Consider the following 18,518-nt stretch of genomic DNA (forward strand, 5'->3'; position numbering starts at 1 on the left):
ATCTGCCATCGTGTTTCTAAATGTAGCTCTTGACTGGGAGGTGAGAGATGTACCTGGGAGACAGGACCCTTTCACTTCAGCACTGGGTTTTCTCAGAGTCATATACCCCCCTTTTGGTATGTTTTTGCTCAGAAGGTCACAAATGTTAATTTAGATGCCGATGACGGTGTTTAACGTGGTCACTGCCACCATTGAATATTGACCCCTATCCATTTAGTGGCATGGTGACTATGCTTGCCATATATCCAGCAGTGTTTAACTTATTAACTTATTTAACTTATTCGATTCCCACTTCAGGCACAGGCAGCTCCTTGTGACTCTGGGCAAGTCACTTAACCCTCCACTCACTGTGCCATCTGAATATTATGCCCCCTGGAAATCTTACCTTGGTATGATGTGGGAATACCTGAAGCAGTCATTAGTTAAATGGGAGCATCTAGTGATTGGAGGAACTGGAAGAACAACATTGTGAGATGTAAAGGTGCAGGACTGATGAAGAGATTGATGACGAAATAGCAGAAATATTTCTGTTCAGATTTCAGAGGAAGAGCCAGAAGTAGGATTACAGAAAAAGGACACAAATAGGAATGGAAGTGAGATAGACTTCAAATGATTATCATAAGATTATAATTAAACTCAACGTGTATGATCATCCCAGCATTAATCCTCCTGAAAAATCGAAAACTGCATAATTGGACATCAAATGCATGGGGGTACTTTCAAAAAGTCTTTTCTATGTATAAAGCTGTCACAAAATTGTGTAACCACCTGGATCAGTATTGGGGGAGGTTAATTGCATAAACAGCTCCTACCTGGACACGTCTCGCTGAATATCAACCTCCGTGTCATTATTCTACAGAGACTACTAGGGATTTGGAAGGCTGTGTAATTTTACTGCATAGGCACAGACACAGTATACCAGGCAGATGCTGTCCAAATTCTCTCTAATTAGGCCACAAGAACTTTCTAATCACTCTACTCTGCTACTAATGTAGTTATCAGAAAATCAAATGCATGTTTTATTTTGATGTTCCATCGAATGGAGCACCTGTCTTTCTTTATTAAGCTAAAGTAAAGCAGATTTGAAATCCCACAGTAGGATACCCTAAAGCTCTTGGAATAAACAACATCTTATGATAGGAAAGAGTTAGTATTAGCTAAGTAAACGCTGAAAGCAAATCTGAATAGTTGAAAGACGGGGGTGGGGTGGGGGGGAGTAGTAATCTTAGAAATGCCATGCTTCCCTAAAGTTATTTGGTAGGCTTGTTTGGTTACTGTTCCTTATCATTAAAACTCTGTAAAATATGCCTCTTGTGCCAGTTTATAATCCTTTCTACCATAGGCGGTCGGTGGCCCAACTGTTTGGGGAGGCTAAAGGGGGTGGGGTTAGGGGTGGGTTAGGGGCGGAGCTTATAATCATAATTGTCTGACAACACAGAAAAAAAAATAAGTAAAAATAAAATAGTCACAATACATTTTATTAAATTTAGATATTAGATATGTATCATATGTCAAAGAATAAAGTGGTTGCTGAAAGCATATACTAACCACAATCGCTCAACTGCAAAACACTCTGCACAACTTTGTGCAAAAACACACTCAGAATCTTACTGTACCATAATATTACACTGGGCAGACCCTAATACACCAATATACCACCCATACGGAAAATGCAGACCGTCAACAATTTGAAACAAGGGATCATAATATCACAATTCTCATGTAGAGCCACAAAACACCCTTTTAGGGTGGATAATGTTCACAATGAGCTCCTTTTATTAACGACCATATGTAGATCCTTCATAGTGTGTCATGATTTAGGCTCTACACCCTTTCTGATGTTTTGGTGCCACCTCAGTAAGGCCAGCACACACAATCTCTCCACTGCAAAACACTATACACAAACTTGTGCAAAAACACACTCATAACTTGTCTTCAAATTTATGCTGAAAGCTCACCTTTTCACTACTGCCTTTGGCTCCTAACCACTACTCATTTGCCCTCCTCCCCTGTTCCTCTTTACCCTGTAATTTTCTTGCCCGTAATGTCTTGTCTGTTTGTGTTACCTAGATTGTAAGCTCTTTGAGCAGGGACTGTCTCTCTATGTCAAATGTACAGCGCTGCGTGCGTCTGGTAGCGCTATATAAATGCTATTAGTAGTAGTAGTAGTAGTAGTAGTAGTAGTAGTAGTAGTAATTCCCAGGACAGGACGAGCTATAACCTTACGTGTGGAAAGGCAGCACTATAATTACACTGGGCTCTAAAACACCAGTACCCAACTTAGTGAAGTAAACAAAAAAACAAAACAAAAAGGGCTGCAAATACTACACGCTAGCAGAATACTGCATCTTGATCACACATGAAAAACACATGACACAACAGATATGAAGGCAAAATACTGAACTGGAAAGTTAACTCAAGAAGTCAGACTCGGCATGCAGCAATATTAGAAAAATTGAAACTTACATGCAAAATATCACAGATGCACATTTTCTTTCACCATGTCCACCATCCTTCTGTGTCCTTATGCATCCTGTCTACCATCTGTAGCCCTGTCCCTATCCTTTCTCCAGTTTCAACATCTGACTTCAAAGTGTTCCAATCTAGCCCTTAAATTCAGCAATTTTCCCTCCATCCATATCCAGAATTTCTCCTCAGTCCCCTTTCCTCCATCCATGTGCATCTACTTCCTCTGTCTTCCCTACCCTCCATCCATGTCCAGCATTTCTCCTCTCTCCCTTCCACTCCATCTATGTGCATCTCCTTCCTTTGTCTTTCCTTCCCTCCATCCTTGTCCAACATTTCTCCTCTCTTCCCTGCCCTCCACTCTATCCATGTCCAGCATTTCTCCTCCCTTCCCTCCCCTCCATCCATGTGCATCTCCTTCCTGACTTCCCTCCCCTTCATCCATCCATCCATGTCCAACAACTCTCCATTCTCCCCTGCCCTCTCCTCCATCCATCCATGTCCAGCAAATTTCCTGTCTCCTCTGCCCCGTCCATCCATCCATCCATCCATGCATCCATCCATCCATCCATGCATCCATCCATCCATGTCCAGCAACTCTCCATTCTCCCCTGCCCTCTCCTCCATCCATCTCCAGCAAATTTCCTCTCTCCCCTGCCCCCTACATCCACCCATGTCCAGCAATACTCCTCTCTCCCCTGCCCTCCCCTCATCCATCCAGGTCCAGCAATTCTTCTCTATCCGCTGCCCTCCCCTCCTTTCCTGTCCAGTGATCTCTTCTCTCCCCCTGCCCTCCCCTCCATCCATCCATGGCCAGCAATTCTCCTCTCTCCCCTGCCCTCCCCTTCTCTCCAGCGATCTGTTCTCTCTCCCCTGCCCTCCCCTCCTCTCCAGCGATCTCTTCTCTCCCCTTGCACTCCCCTTCTCTCCATGTCCAGAGATCTGTTCTCTCCCACTACCCTCCCCTCCCCATGCCCTCCCCTCCTCTCCCCTCCCCTGCCCTCCCCTCCCCTACAGCGATCTCTTCTCTCCCCTTGCACTCCCCTTCTCTCCATGTCCAGCAATCTCCTCTCTCCCCCTGCGCTCCCCTTCTCTTCATGTCCAGCAATCTCTTCTCTCCCCCTGCCCTCTCCTACAGTGATCTCCTCTCCCCCTGCCCTTCCCTCCTCTCCATGTCCAGCGATCTGTTCTCTCCCCCTGCCCTCCCCTCCTTGTCCAGCGATTCTCCCTACCTCCCCTCCCTCAGCTCCCCAAGGGGTGAAGGGGGGCACCTACATGTGGGTACAGTGGGTTTCTGGTGAGTTTTGAAGAGCTCATATTTACCACCACAAGTGTAACAGGTAGGGGGGGATGGGCCTGGGTCCACCTGCCTGAAGTGCACTGCACCCACTAAAACTGCTCCAGGGACCTGCATACTGCTGTCATGGAGCTGGGTATAATATTTGAGACTGGCATAGAGGCTGGAAAAAATATTTAAAAAAATGTTTTTGAGGGTGGGAGGGGGTTAGTGACCACTGGGGGGAGTAAGGGGAGGTCATCTGGTCATTTAGGGCACATTTTTGTGGCTTGGTCATAAGAATAAAAGGACCAATGTAAAGTCATCCAAGTGTTCGCCAGGGATGCCCTTCTTTTTTCCATTATCGGTCGAGGACACCCATGTGTTAGGCATGCCCCAGTCCCGCCTTCGCTACGCCTCCGACACGCCCCCGGAAACTTTGGTCGTTTCCGTGACGGAAAGCAGTTGAGGATGCCCAAAATCGGCTTTCGATTATGCTGATTTGGGTGACCCTGTGAGAAGGACGCCCATCTTGCGATTTGTGTCAAACGATGGGCGCCCTTATCTTTCGAAAATAAGCCTGACTTATTCAGTCTAGATTACAAGATATCTACAATGAATGCTCATGAAATAAATTTGCATGCACAGCTTCCACTGTATGCAAATCTATCTCATGCATATTCATTATAGGTATCCTGAAATCCTGAGTGGTTGGGTGTGTCCCGAGGACTAGGTTGAAAACCCCTGATCTATATTGATCTCCTGCTACACATAATAGTAGGCCTAAAGGAAGGAGAGTTGGACTTCTCTGGGTTCTGGAGTTAAATATATCAAGCCTCAAAGACATTGTAAAGAACTGAGCTGCCATTGGTTGCCACTTGCATTGCGTCTACTTCTGTCACATTGTATTAACTTGCCTAAAGACTTGATTTCAGTAAACAGCTGGTTTAGAACAACAACCTTGGATTTATCTGAATTATTATGACAGCAGAGAAAAGGAAAAAGTGTCACCTAGAGAACATAAGAATAGTCATACTGGGTCAGAGCAATGGTCCATCTAGCCCAGTATCCTGTTTCCAACAGTGGCCAATCCATGTCACAAGTACCTGGAAGTAACCCAAATAGTAGCAATTCCATGCTACCAATCCCAGGGACAAGCAGTGGCCCTCCAAGTCTGTCTCAATAGCAGACTATGGACTTTTCCTCCAGAAACTTGCCCAAACCTTTTTAAATCCAGATACGCTAACCGTTATTACTACATCCTCCATCAAAGAGTTCCAGAGCTTAACTATTCATTGAATGAAAAATATTTCCTCCTATTTGTTATAAAAGTATTTCCATGTAATTTCATTGAGTGCCCTCTAGTCTTTGTACTTTATGAAAGAGTAAAAAAATATTGATCCACTTCTACTCATTGTACATCACTCAGGATTTTGAAGATCTCAATCATATCTCCCCTCAGCCATCTCTTTTCCAAGCTGAAGCGCCATAACCTCTTTAGCCTTTCCTCATATGAGAGGAGTTCCATCCCCTTTATCACTTTGGTTACTCTTCTTTGAACCTTTTCTAATTCGGTTATATCTTTTTTTGGGATACAGCAATCAGAACTGAACGCAATACCCAATGATAAGTCACACCATGGAGTGATACAGAGGTATCATAGTATTCTTGGCTTTATATACCATCTCTTTTCTATTAATTCCTAGCTTCCTATTTGTTTTTTTGGCTGCTGCCACACACTGGGCTGAAGATCTCGGCATATTGTCTACAACAACACCCAGATCTTTTCTTGGGAGCTGACCTTCCAAGGTGGAACCTAGCATCAGGTAACTATGATTGAGATTATTCTTCCCAAAGTACATCACATTGCATTTGGGTGCCCAGTCTTCTAATTTCCTAAGGTCTTCCTGCAATTTTTCTCAGTTTTCATGTGGTTTAACAACCTTGAATTGTTTTGTGTCATCTGCAAGTTTAATTACCTCACTCGTTGTTCTGATTTCCAGATCATTTATAAATATGTTAAATAGCACTGGTGCCAGTACAGATCCCTAAGAGAAATGGACATTTAACCCTACCCTCTACTTTCTGTCCAATAACCAATTCCTAATCCACAACAGAACATTGCCTCCTGTCCTGTGACTCTTTAGATCAAACAGCTCACCTTTATCCACTTGTTTATTCACATCTTCAAAGAAATGAAGCAAATTGGTAAGAGAAGACTTCCCTTGGCTGAAACCATGTTGACTTGGTTCCATTAAACCACGTTTATTTATGTGTTCCATAATTTTATTCTTTATAATAGATTCCACTATTTTACTCAGCACTGATGTCAGGCTTACCGGTCTGTAATTTCCCAGATCACCCCTAGAACCCTTTTTAAAAATCAGTGTCACATTGGCCACCCTCCAATCTTCAGGTACTATGGATGATTTTAATGACAAGTTACATATTACTAACAGCAGCTCAGCAATTTCATGGTTGAGTTCTTTGAGTACCCTTGGCTATAAGCCATCCAGTCCAGATGATTTACTACTCTTTAATTTGTCAGTTTGGCCCAGTACGTCTTCCAGTTCCTCCATATCATCACCCTTGAAAACCAATTCTGATCCTAGCGCTGGTCCCATCCAAATAAATACTGTTATATAAGGGGGATGTACTGACTCCAGGTACACTATAGGCTGTAGCCTACTGATATACCAGTACAGAGACCCCTGCTTTTCACATTCTAAACCAAAATGTATGCTGCGGTGATACATGTAAGATAAGATATAGCCTTGAAAGTGACAGAGTAGAAAGAACATGCCATTCTTACTAAGGGACCTGCTCCCCTCTGCCTTCCCCTAGCCTTATTCAAGACTTTCATGTTTATACATTGTTTGATTTGAAAGTCCATTGTTAATACATTGTTTGATATTAAAGTCACCTTCTCTAGGAAAGTCTATCCCAGAAGGACAATTTAAAAAAAACTGCCTCAGGAAAAAGCACCTGAAAATACCCTGTGCACCTGCACTTCCTATTATGAGGAAAATGTGTGTACTTTTGAAAAGTGAGAAGTATGCATATACTTCCAAACCATGGTCCAACCCTTCCCCCATGAACGCTTTCTCCTACTGTGGGTGGTAAAATTGTATGCATGGTGGCACTACATATTTAATTTTATCTGCATATAGGATAGGCAATTTCATATTACAGACTTAAGTGAATCTCTTCAAAAAGGCAGTTAACAAATCCCAATATATAAGCTAGGAAACAAACAACAATTGAAAGTTAATTTCTGCAGGCACCCCCCCCCCCCCCCCCATTTTACCTATGAAAATGTGTTTTTAATTTCTCTCCCAATGTGTACTATGTAGGAGCTGAACCTAGAAACCAAATGTTGATGCATATTGGGCGGCACAAACCATGAACATTCCAGGGGTTTGGATCAAGTTTTTTTTTTAAAGAAAGTTTTTCTCTAAATTACATATAGCTTATAATCTCAAGTTTTGTGAATAAATCTGATAGCAAAAGATGAGCCTTCATGCTAATAGGAGCGTTCCAATGCCAAGCCTAAGGTAGAAATGGCCATTGAAGTCCTATGGGATGTAAAGAAAGACAGAAGAAAATGTGACCACATGTAAATGAGTGGCACACACCAGACTTCAAAATGAAATACCAGCTGGCAGATAGGATTATAGAACAGCACTGTATCAGTAGCAAAAAGATTTTCTTGCTAAATCTGTTCCCTCCATCCTTGCTAAAAGATAAGTTTCTAATCACAAAACATCTGTGTTGGCCTAAAATTGTAATCCATATTAATGCATTGTGTGCTGAACAGAAACAAGATGAAAGAGAAGAATGCTGAAAAAACTCTGCAGAATGAACAGAAAATGAGTGAATAGAACACTCCATTTTCTTGTGAGTGGTTGGAATGGTGCTCAGTGGTGGATAGATGACAGCATTTACAATGTTATCCTGCTGTTTGTTGGAAAGGAAAGTGAAGTGCATCAAAAGAAATATTGGGTAATTTTTGAAATGTATACAACTGTCATCAAACATAGTGGTAAACTGGCTAGGCAAGGTACAGTTAGAAAGTTGGATTTCCTGCTGAGCAGAGATGGTGTCTGTCTGTCTATCAAAAAAAGGAAGTGAAGTATAAGTGAAGCATTAAATATCTCTGTACAAATGGAAAAAAAGGGGCAACGTCTGGATGGCAGTCTATGCTAATGATCTAGAAAAGTTAGGAGAACTAAACATTATTACAGTTGGTGTGTAAGACCATAACACACTCAATTGAACTATATTCTTCGTGTGTTTCGAGGAAAGGCCTCACAAAGCCCCCGGCTGTAAAATTGTTAGCTCTGGGGGCTGGGCTGCTTCATCATCGGCCTAAAAACCTTGGGATGTACAGTCTTCATATAAAGCTTGTCTTTATCAACACAGTTCACCATATACTATTAGGTATGGAGCAACTTAACTTATTTAGTCGTGTCCTTCTTTTGACGGAACTTCTCAACGCTTAATCTGACCACGGCCTACAATGGCCAGCGTTTCATCACCTGTGGTCCATGTTGATCTAATGCAAAAAGAAAAAACACATTAACGTTTCTAGCAGAGTGGTATCAATGCAGTCATTTCTCTGCAGAGGTGATTTTTAATATTCCAGATGTTGATTGGGGTATGCCAATTGTGGGGTCTTCTTTAAGTAGGGAGATATTGGATTCTCTACAGGGAGAACTGTTCCAGCAGTTAGTAATTGTACCCTGGGGTATGGGGCCATATTGGACTTAGTGCTGACAAATGGGGAGAATGTTTGAGATAATCTGGCATCCAGTGATCAACAGATGGTGTGGCTTAATATTACGACAGATGTGGAGAGGGTTCATTCAAAAGTGAAAGTTCTAGACTTCAAAAAACTGAACTTTGCTCAGATGGAAGATTACCTCAAGGAGTTGTCTAGAGGGGAACATCTGGAAAAGTAGGAAAGCAGTGGGCAAACCTGAAAGGAGCTATTATAATGGCAACAAACCTTTTTTTAAGAAAAATAAATAAAAGTAAGAGGAAAGAAGGTTGCTTTGATTCTCAAAAGTAGTAGCTGAAAAGGTAATGAAAAGAGGTTAGCCTTCATAAACTACAAGAGATCACAGAAAGAGGAAGACAAGCTAAGAGAAGCTGGTGGAGTATTCAGGAAAGCAAAGATGCAGATGGAGATGTAAGAAAAATAAAACAGCCAATATAGTAAGCATGGGGGAGAGGAGGAGATAGTAGATGGAATGGATGAGCAGACTGGATAGGTCATGTGGTCTTTATCTGCCTTCATTTTTCTATGTAAATGCTATTGATTGCAATATGAAACAGGTGCATAAAAACCAATAACTATTCTGAATTCAAAAATGGAGTAGAAGGCCTGTAGTATATTTTTTGATTCTGAGATTTTATTTTTCTGTGGATGTTTTCCCCACTCTTTTCTGGAGTTTCAGAAAAGTACATCTTTTTGGGAAGCTATGTACTCCTTCAAACCTATGCAAATTCAGTGGCTTGATTGATTTTTACAAATACAAATGCAAAACTTACAGGTATATTCCACGTATTAATAATTAGACCAGAAGCAGATCACAAGAGAGTCAACCAACAATTTCTAGGATGTACAGTCTAGGTAGAACATTATGCAAATTATTTCCTTAATTAAACTTAAGTATATTCCAATTTCTTTAAAAAAGAAGGTTTTTAGATGTCTGCAAAATGTTATATAGACATATTGGGGTCGATATTCAAAGTGATTTAAATTGGCAGGAGAGCCTCTTGCCCATTTACATTGCTTGTGACTACCCAGCCACCAATATTCAGTGGCATTTAACTGGACAGTGCTGCTGAATATCGGCACTCACTGGCCATGTCCCAAGTGGGCAGGCCAGATGTGCTACAGGGTGTGGTGCTGGGTTTTATGTGGGTGCCTAAATATTCAGTACTGCAAGACTACTGCTAGAGGTTCTGGCAGCCATTTTTAGCATGGAGCCGCTTGGGGTAGGAGCGAGCTGAGTTCACTCCTGCCTCCGTCACCCCGCTATACCACCAGGGCATTCAGGTAGGCCTGGGGGAACGTATATTCTAACTGGGGTTATGTTGGGAGGGGGTTGCTTATTGGTCAGGGGGTGGAAAGGAGGTTGGTTTTTTGTCAAGGGTGGGTGGAAAGGGGGATTGCTTACTTGTTGGAGAGAGGGGTAGGGACATAGACACAGCCCTTATATGAGTCCTTGCAGATATTCAGCCAGAACCTGCATAAGTGTCTTATGTGGGTGTTGGCGGATTACCGACTGGGACCCACATAAGGACTGTGGCCTGACACACTCTGGTCAGCCACTGATCTTCTGTGCTGGTGTCCTTATATGGCCCTGCATTGAATATTGGGAATTAAGTCTGCCCACAATGGTCAGTATTTAAAAAACAATCCTGACTGCTGCTGGCGAAATATTGAGTGAATTGAGATCTTATATTAAAAGGTAAGTCAAATAATTGTACCAGAATCTTTCTCTGATATCAGGAAAATGTAACAGTAGTGGCCCTTTTTGTCCTAGGCTTCTAGACAGAATCAAAAATACTCTCATAGGACACCTTTGTTCACCTTAGAACTTAAATTGGATCCATGGAGCTGATGGGACCACAGGGAAGAGATTTTTTTCCAGTACAGTAAGAAATCCTTTCCCCTTCCCTATCCAATTCTATTTCTTGTGTAACTTCAGGAAAATTAAGCAAGGTGTATTGATCTCCTGTAATAGATGAAAACAGACTCCACGTGTGCATGTGCTGGAGGAGATGATGGAATGTTGATGTCATCATCAATGACCTGCCATAGCAGAAGAGGAAATAGCAGTAATTGCTCCTACTGTCTGGCATTTGCTTTTCTGTTTTCCCTTATATAAGACAACTATGGTGAACCAAGGATCATGTGAAGGTTCCATATTTTCTGTGCAGGCCCTAGTGCCACAAAGTATGGCTCTATTTGAAGTGGCAATTTTGGGGCTCTAAACCAGGGACTCTGCTGCTGAGCCAAAGGAGCAGCACTCTTATGGACCCTTTTACTAAAGTGTGTTAGATTTTGTAGTTACTGTGGTTTAAAGCAGGAAATGAACATGTGGTAACTGCAAAACTAACCCAGCAACTACTGGGGGCATTGATTGCATTTTAAAATACAGGATTTGGGTTAAAAGTTCCCTTAGCTTCCGGTACTGAGGTTGCAGCTAACATGGAACCACTTAGCACCTCCTGTTTAGAAGGCAGTAAGTAATCCCATGCGTACTGTGTATTACTCATGCAGTAAGTGTAGCGTGTTAAGTGCTGCAGCTTCTCTCCTCCCATTCTACGCCCATGCACCGTTCCTTCTAAGCTGAATGGGAGTCCTCCAAATGCATTACTGCCAGTGTGTGTGTGTGTGTGGGGGGTGGGGGGGGGAGTGCTGCTTCAATATTGTGATTTCAATTGCTAGGGACTGGCAGGTTCCCTGGAGCCCTGCAGAGCTTGCCAGCCCCTCACTATTGAAAATGTGATAAGGAAACAGAACCCCCCCCCCCCCCCCCCCCCCCCCCGCTAGCAGGACTGTAGTTAGAGGACTCCCGCTGAGCTTAGAGGGAACAAAGCGCCCATGCCCTGCCTAGTTTACCCCTTTAGTAAAAAATTCTATTAGCGTGCAGTTTGGTGTACAGACAGTAATGGCAAAATATATCACAAAAGTGCTTCCTACATTTGTGTATTGGCTGTTACCATGTGCTAAACTGTATGTTAACAGCCTAAAGCCCTTTAGTAAAAGGGTTCCTTAGCTACTAGGGTGTTCTTATATAATTTAGTCTGACTACTTGTATTTCTCTGTGCTACCACAGACCAGCAGTTATCAATCCAGTCATCAAGGAGCCGGAGCATGCCTTTATGCATGGTAGAATGAGTTGGTTTCACATATATGTATTAATTATTAATGTGGATTTTGTTCACACCTTTTTGAATGTAGGAGCTCAAGGTGAGTTATATTAACTATTTTGTTGTTTCGTAATGTAAGGAGCAGTAGAGGGCTTTGAACCATGTACCCCTGGCTATCAGGACCAGTGTGCCAACCACTAGGCTGGTTGGCAGAGCATCAGTGCCTGGACTAAATGCCTGAAAGCACCTATTCTGTCTCCCGACTGCTATCTGAGTTGCACAATCTTATTTTGCTTAATTTTGAAGGGAATCAAATTGTACCAGGTATAAAATTGTCCCATTAAAATGTGATGACTAAGGACATGCTTATGGATACTCCGATGTACTGTAGAAATGGATAACATCCAATAGGTTGCTATAGGCAACCAGAAGTTGACTGTTTTTAAAAAGAAATCTATTAGTTATCTAATTTTCTTATATAAGCAAATGCCACATACTAACTGAAAGTGAGGTGTCAGGCGCGGGCTTTCTCATTAATCCATTTGAAGAGGGCTGTACTTTTGAGCTATTATATAGAAGGAAGATGAATTCTGTGACTAAGCGTAGCAGCAGTTGCTTGCAGTATTGAGATACAATTCAGTTTAGTCACACTCATCAAGTAACAAAGAAATAAAAACAAGAGTATCGCAGGAGAGTGGGCAGTTCAGTATGGTACCAGAAGCCTCAATTTCATCATTTTATTCCCTTCTTACTGAGGAGCACTGGTTACCTATATCTTACAGGATGCCATTTAAAACCCTGGTAATTGTACATCAAGCTTACTATAATGGAATTCCTTCATTTCTTTTTAACGTAGCCCACATCCAGACCTGTACGGTCCATCCAGTCTGCCCAACAAGATAAACTCATTGTATGTGCTAATTTATACATATACCTGACCTTGATTTGTACTTGCCAAATGTGACAGATAGAGGGAGATAGAGACCTGAGTCCCCCATGCCATGGTGCACTGCACTGACCACTACACTACTCCAGGGACCTGCATGCTGCTCTAATAGACTTGGCTCTAACATCTGAGGCTGTCATAAAGGCTGGTAAGTCATATTTTTATTCACATTTTTTTGGGGTGGAAGGGGATCAGTGATCACTGAGGGGGTATTGGGGTGTCACCCCAGATTCCCTCCAGTGGTCATCTGGTCATTTAGGGCAAACGTTTGTGCCTTATTCATTATAAAAACAGGTCTAGCTCAAAACGTCTTAGTTTTAGTCCTGTACGGTTTTGTTTTGTTCCATTATGGCTGTAAAATGTCCAAGTCTTGGATGTTTTACTAAGTCTGGAACGCCCAGATCCTGCCTTTAACACACCCCTGACACCCCCCTTGTGTTTTGAACACACTTCTGGTGGTCTTCATAGAAAAGTATCTAAAAATTGGTTTTCAAAATACTGATTTAGACGTTTTTGTGAGAAAAACGTCCAAATGCTGCATTATGCCACTTTTTAGATGTTTTTCTCTTTTGAAAATGAGCTCAATAGACACTGAGTGAGACCTATCTTAAACTGTGATAATAGTGAAAACTATAAAAGGGGAAAGAGAATTCTAGTTACGGTTTTACTCTTTACACATTTTTTTTTTTGTTACATTTGTACCCCATACTTTCCCACTCATGGGAGGCTCAATGTGGCAGGCAATGGTAGGTTAAGTGACTTGCCCAGAGTCACAAGGAGCTGCCTGTGCTGGGAATTGAACTCAGTTCCTCAGGACCAAAGTCCACCACCCTAACCACTAGGCCACTCCTCCACTACGTCAGCTTTTTCTCCCCTTTTTTTTGTTGAGGTCAAGCATACTCAGGTGCGCATGTGCAGTTCACATGAGAATTGTATTATTTCTGATATACCTTTTATGATGGAGTTCCCCTTTCATAGGTTTCACTATTATTGCAGTTTAAGATAGTGGGCACGTCTATCACAAATTCCTTTATTGCACCAAACAGAGACCCAACCCGGGGCTGTGTTTTGGCAGTGAAAACCGCCTACCTCAGAGGTCAAGATTACAGCAGTGGTGATTTTGGCACCAAGATGTTTTTTTAGTGTTCATTTCAGATATGTGTAATTACAACTTACACGTTTGGTTCAAATACCTGGCACCATTGATCTGCAATTCATTCAGCAGCAGATATTGTAATCTTGACCCCTGAGGTAGGCATTTTTCACTGTCGAAACATGGCCCCGTTTCTGTGTCGAGGCTTGTGTCACACTATCTACTTCTTAGTTTTCCTTGGACTTCACGTAGAGGTGTCTTCCTTTTTTATTGTGCATCCGGGCATGTCTAACATTTACCCATACAGGTTCTAGAATACTAGCTGCTACGTGTTTAACTGCCTACTGTTAGGCGTGAGCACTTACACCAGCCATTCAACTAGCATTAAATGCTCTCACCTAAATTTAGGTACATAAATGCAGACTTACTCTAATATTCTATAATGGCAATTGTGCATTCAATTGCTGTTAAAGAATTCATACTTAGCATGTGTCATCCTGGAACCTAACTTTAGGTGATGTATTGAGAGTTACCCCCCTTTGTTTTTAAAAGCTTCCTGTCGACATTTACACCAGCTACAAGGCAGGCCTAAGTGTCAGTTACCTTCTTGATTAGGCTTGGGGCCTTCACCAGTGATTGAGAGGGAAGTTATGCATAATGGTGTCTATCACCACCTCAAAAGTAAAAAAAGAGAATTATTTCAGTTGGTTCCTTAACGGGCTCCTCTTGTATGCGCAGTTTTGTGAAATTCAGCATGTATTTATTTATTTATTTGTAGCATTTGTATCCCACAATTTCCCACCGATTTACAGGCTCAATGTGGCTTACATTTGCCGTAATGGCGGTTGCCATTTCCGGGTAACAGAATACAAAAGGCGTTGCATTAAGGTGCATACATACATGGTAAAGAAGAATACATTATGGTAGTGCATATTGGTTCCTGAGTGATAGATTGGATTGTAACATACATTAGGTCATTGACTATAGAGAGACCATATTCGACATAAGGATTAAAGTGGTAGTGCTTGATCATTAATAGCAAAGAGATTAGTATGGGTGTACATGGCAGTAAATGCATTTGTATGTTGGAAGATTGACACTTGCATATGTAGCTGCTGGTGCTTACACTTGTAAAGCCTTGAATGATGTTGCTTTTTTTTTTTTTTTTTTAGAACATGTAGGTTCGTTAAATTGATGCTCCCCTTGTACATGCTCAGCAGAGATTTTGGTAAAATACTAGGAGAACTGTGAATGTCTTGACCTGGACATCTCAATTTCTACCCATACAACCCCTAATTACTCCTTTTGATCTCTATCTTTATCCCTCCAAGTGTCATTGAATGAATGATGTATGTTTGTGCTTTTACTGTACAAGCTATCAAAATATGGATTTCTTTTCCAGTCTTTTAAATGTTTTTATTATTTTATGTAAACTACTCATGGTATAGCAAATACTAAAATGATAAACGATAGATATCCTATATAAATTAGGGCTTTTATGCTACCCAATTGTGCTATCATGGATCTTGCTCAAAGTTTGGTCTTCTACTCTCTTTCCTCCAATTACAGTACAGTCTCAATTATCTGATCTTCGCTGATCTGATCATCTGGCATATCTGACAAACCCCCAGTGATGTTACGTGGCTTCTCTATCTTTTTTCGGAACCCTAGACCCTACTTTTACCACCATTATGAGTTGGGACCCCGCTTTTACTGCCTTTGTTTCTGCATTGCTTGACATTTCTTTCTGCTTTCCAAACCTGGGACACTACTTTTATCACCACTGTGAACCAGGACTCCACTTTTACTGCCTTTGTTTCAGCATTGTTGGAGGGGGTTACCATTGTTTTATGTATTATCTGACTTTTCATTTATACGACAATGGGTCAGTCCCATTTAGGTCGGATAATTGAGACTTTATTGTACTGTCATTACTATGAGGCCAATATTCAACTGACCTTGTCTTGATAAAGTTAACTGGACAATCTTGTTTGAATATGCAGTCTAGAGTTAACTGTAAAGTTATCTAATTAACTAAAGCTTGCTATTTAGCTGGCTAGTGCTGACCAATGAATGTCGGGCTATGTCCTTGGAATGTTCCCATCACTGTCTTTTCTTGGCCAGATAAATTGTGCCTGGGTAGCAGTTTGCTACTGGAAAAAACCCTTTGAGTGTGAACCTCTCTGAGGGTAATTCTGTAATAGAGCTATGAGACTCTCAAGCTACATAAGTGCACATGCTGTGCCTATTTTGATCATATGTAGTGCCTATGCAGTCATTGCACTCTGAAGCAAATAAACAATTGTGTGTTCCTGCATGTCATGTTGCAGAAATATGCAATCAAACTTTTTCTATCGAGGGGGAAAATTTATGGAATAAGGTACCTAGATATTTGCTCTAATCAACAGCAGTTCAAGAGAAATTTGAAGACATATCTGTTTAAGAAACCTTTTTTTTTTTGAATGAGCAATATTTAATTTAGGGCATTTTTTATTCTTGAAAAATGTGTTTTTAATGTGTTGTTTGTATTATGAAGTTATGTATGTATTGTTGTAACCCGCTTTGGAAGAAAGAGGGATATAAATATGAGAAATAAATAAATAAAATATTTTATAAGCAGTACTACAGCTAGGGAGGGTCAGATGTACAATTCGGAACCCAGGTACCAACCAAGCAAGAGTGTCTGGGACTTGCTCCTGTCCCCCTCACTAGACACCAGGAAGCACTCAGTAAGGGCCATAGGGTTTGGGTATAGGAGTTAATAGAGCTTTGCTGAAGGTGGAAGTAATGGTTGATGCTAAGGGGTTCAGATTGGGAGGTTGATGGAGTTATGTTGGAGTGGAGAGTTGAAATTTGTTTCAAGAGTACAGAGGAAGGGGGTGATCCTGTGCTGTCATGGGGATCAGGAGGTTGGTATCAAGGAAGAAGTCTATGCTGGGTAATGTAAGTGCCAGTAGCTACAGTGTATATTGTAAAATCAGCATCTGCCTATATAGTTGCCAGAGCTTATACTCTTTGCACACAGCTAACCCCTCAATATTTAGCCTATGGTGGCCATTGAATTTAAAGGTGCTGACTGTTGTGGTGCTGTGATATTCAATGCAAGGCATAATCTGGAACCTGGACAGGTAACTTGTGGCCTGGATTGGCCACTGTTGGGAACAGGATACTGGGCTTGATGGATCTTTGTTCTGTCCCAGTATAGTAACACTTATGTTCTTATCTGGGTCATAGACATCTACTGGAAGTTATCTAGGTGCTGGCTGATATTCAGACTGCTGCCCAGATAATTGCCCAGATAAAGTTAGGACAGCTTTTTTGCTGTCCTAACTTTAACCAGGTTAGTGCACAGACAGTGGACTGAAAATTGCTAGTATTTTTAGCACATGCTAACCATGTAGATGCCTATAATATTCCTATGGACGTCTACATGGTTAGTGCATGCTAATTTTTAGCATGCACTAAAATTGCTAGGGCATTAGTAATTTAAGTCCTAAGTGATATACAATGTAATACAATGTAATTATAATATAAGGAGAGGTGAAACTGACAAAACATAAAAACAATAGCAATAAAATTAAGTTGACAAAAAAAAAGACGTACACGAGAGAGGAGAAGAAGGGGAAGGGAAGATACAATTCAATATCAGAAAAGTGTGTGTGGGGGGGGGGACGACGACACACAAAGAGAAAACACATACAATCAGAAATACTGGTCCAAAAACATGATAAAGGGACTGAGAAATTATTCCTGGGTTACATTTGGGAAAGCCTGAGAAAAGTTAAATGCTTACAGCTGTGATTTGAATTTAGCAAAAGAAGCTTCAAGCCAAAAGCAAAGAGTAGGAACTGTTACACTGAAATACAAGGTTTTGTTGGTATCCAGATGCACCTGTCACAAAGAAGGGACAGATAAGAGGCATTGACGATTTGGATCATCTAAAACAAATCATTGTAAATCTAAGAGATAATAGAGCAAAAATATAAACTAAAGAGTAAGAAATCACCAGGTTCAGAGGATATTCAGTATGGAATCTTGAAGAAGCTCAACATGAAATTGCTAACTTGTTACTAGGAATCTGTAACCTAACATTTAAAACAGCCACACTACCAAAGACTGGGTGTTGGCCCAGGTAATGCCAATTTTTAAAAAGGGCTCCAGGAATAGACCAGTGAGCCCGATGTAATGGCAAAATGGTAGAAACAATTCTACAATTTATTCATGGAAATTTGTGGTCCACTCATGCTCTGCCCACCTGCAAACTATATGCCATCACAATCAGGTGCTGTTTTACAGAATATCATGTGTGCTTAAATGCCAGTATTCAGGTTGTTTACCTGTACCTATAAAATGAAACAGTAAACCACTTAAGTCTAAAGCGGTATATAAATACGTAAATTAATTAATTATTTACATGCACCCTTGAGTTGAACTGATTCCTGATGATCACACAAAGAGGGACCCCTCCCCATGTCTGGCTGTCTTAGCATGATACAGGAGTAGTTTGTCATTGCCTTCTCCTGTATAGCGTGAAGTGCCAATATGTCACTGCTGTTCAACATAAGGGGCATGACATGGACTTGCATTCCTGCCAGAACCTGCTCAGCATTGGACCTAAGGCAATGGAGGGTTAAGTGACTTGCCCAAGGTCACAAAGAGCTGGTTTGGGATTTGAACCTGGGCTTTTCAGTTCCTAGCTGCTGCTCTAGCCATTAGGCTACTCCTCTCCTTCCTTTTAGAATTTCCCCCTAAATGCAGTTTCAGGACCCAGGATAGCTTCCTGGGGAATAATTTTATAGCAGGTTGCCTGCATACAGTTAAAAAAAAAACATGCATATTTTGGGCTGGAT

Source organism: Microcaecilia unicolor, chromosome 4, assembly GCF_901765095.1.
Source record: "Microcaecilia unicolor chromosome 4, aMicUni1.1, whole genome shotgun sequence".
NCBI lineage: Eukaryota > Metazoa > Chordata > Amphibia > Gymnophiona > Siphonopidae > Microcaecilia > Microcaecilia unicolor.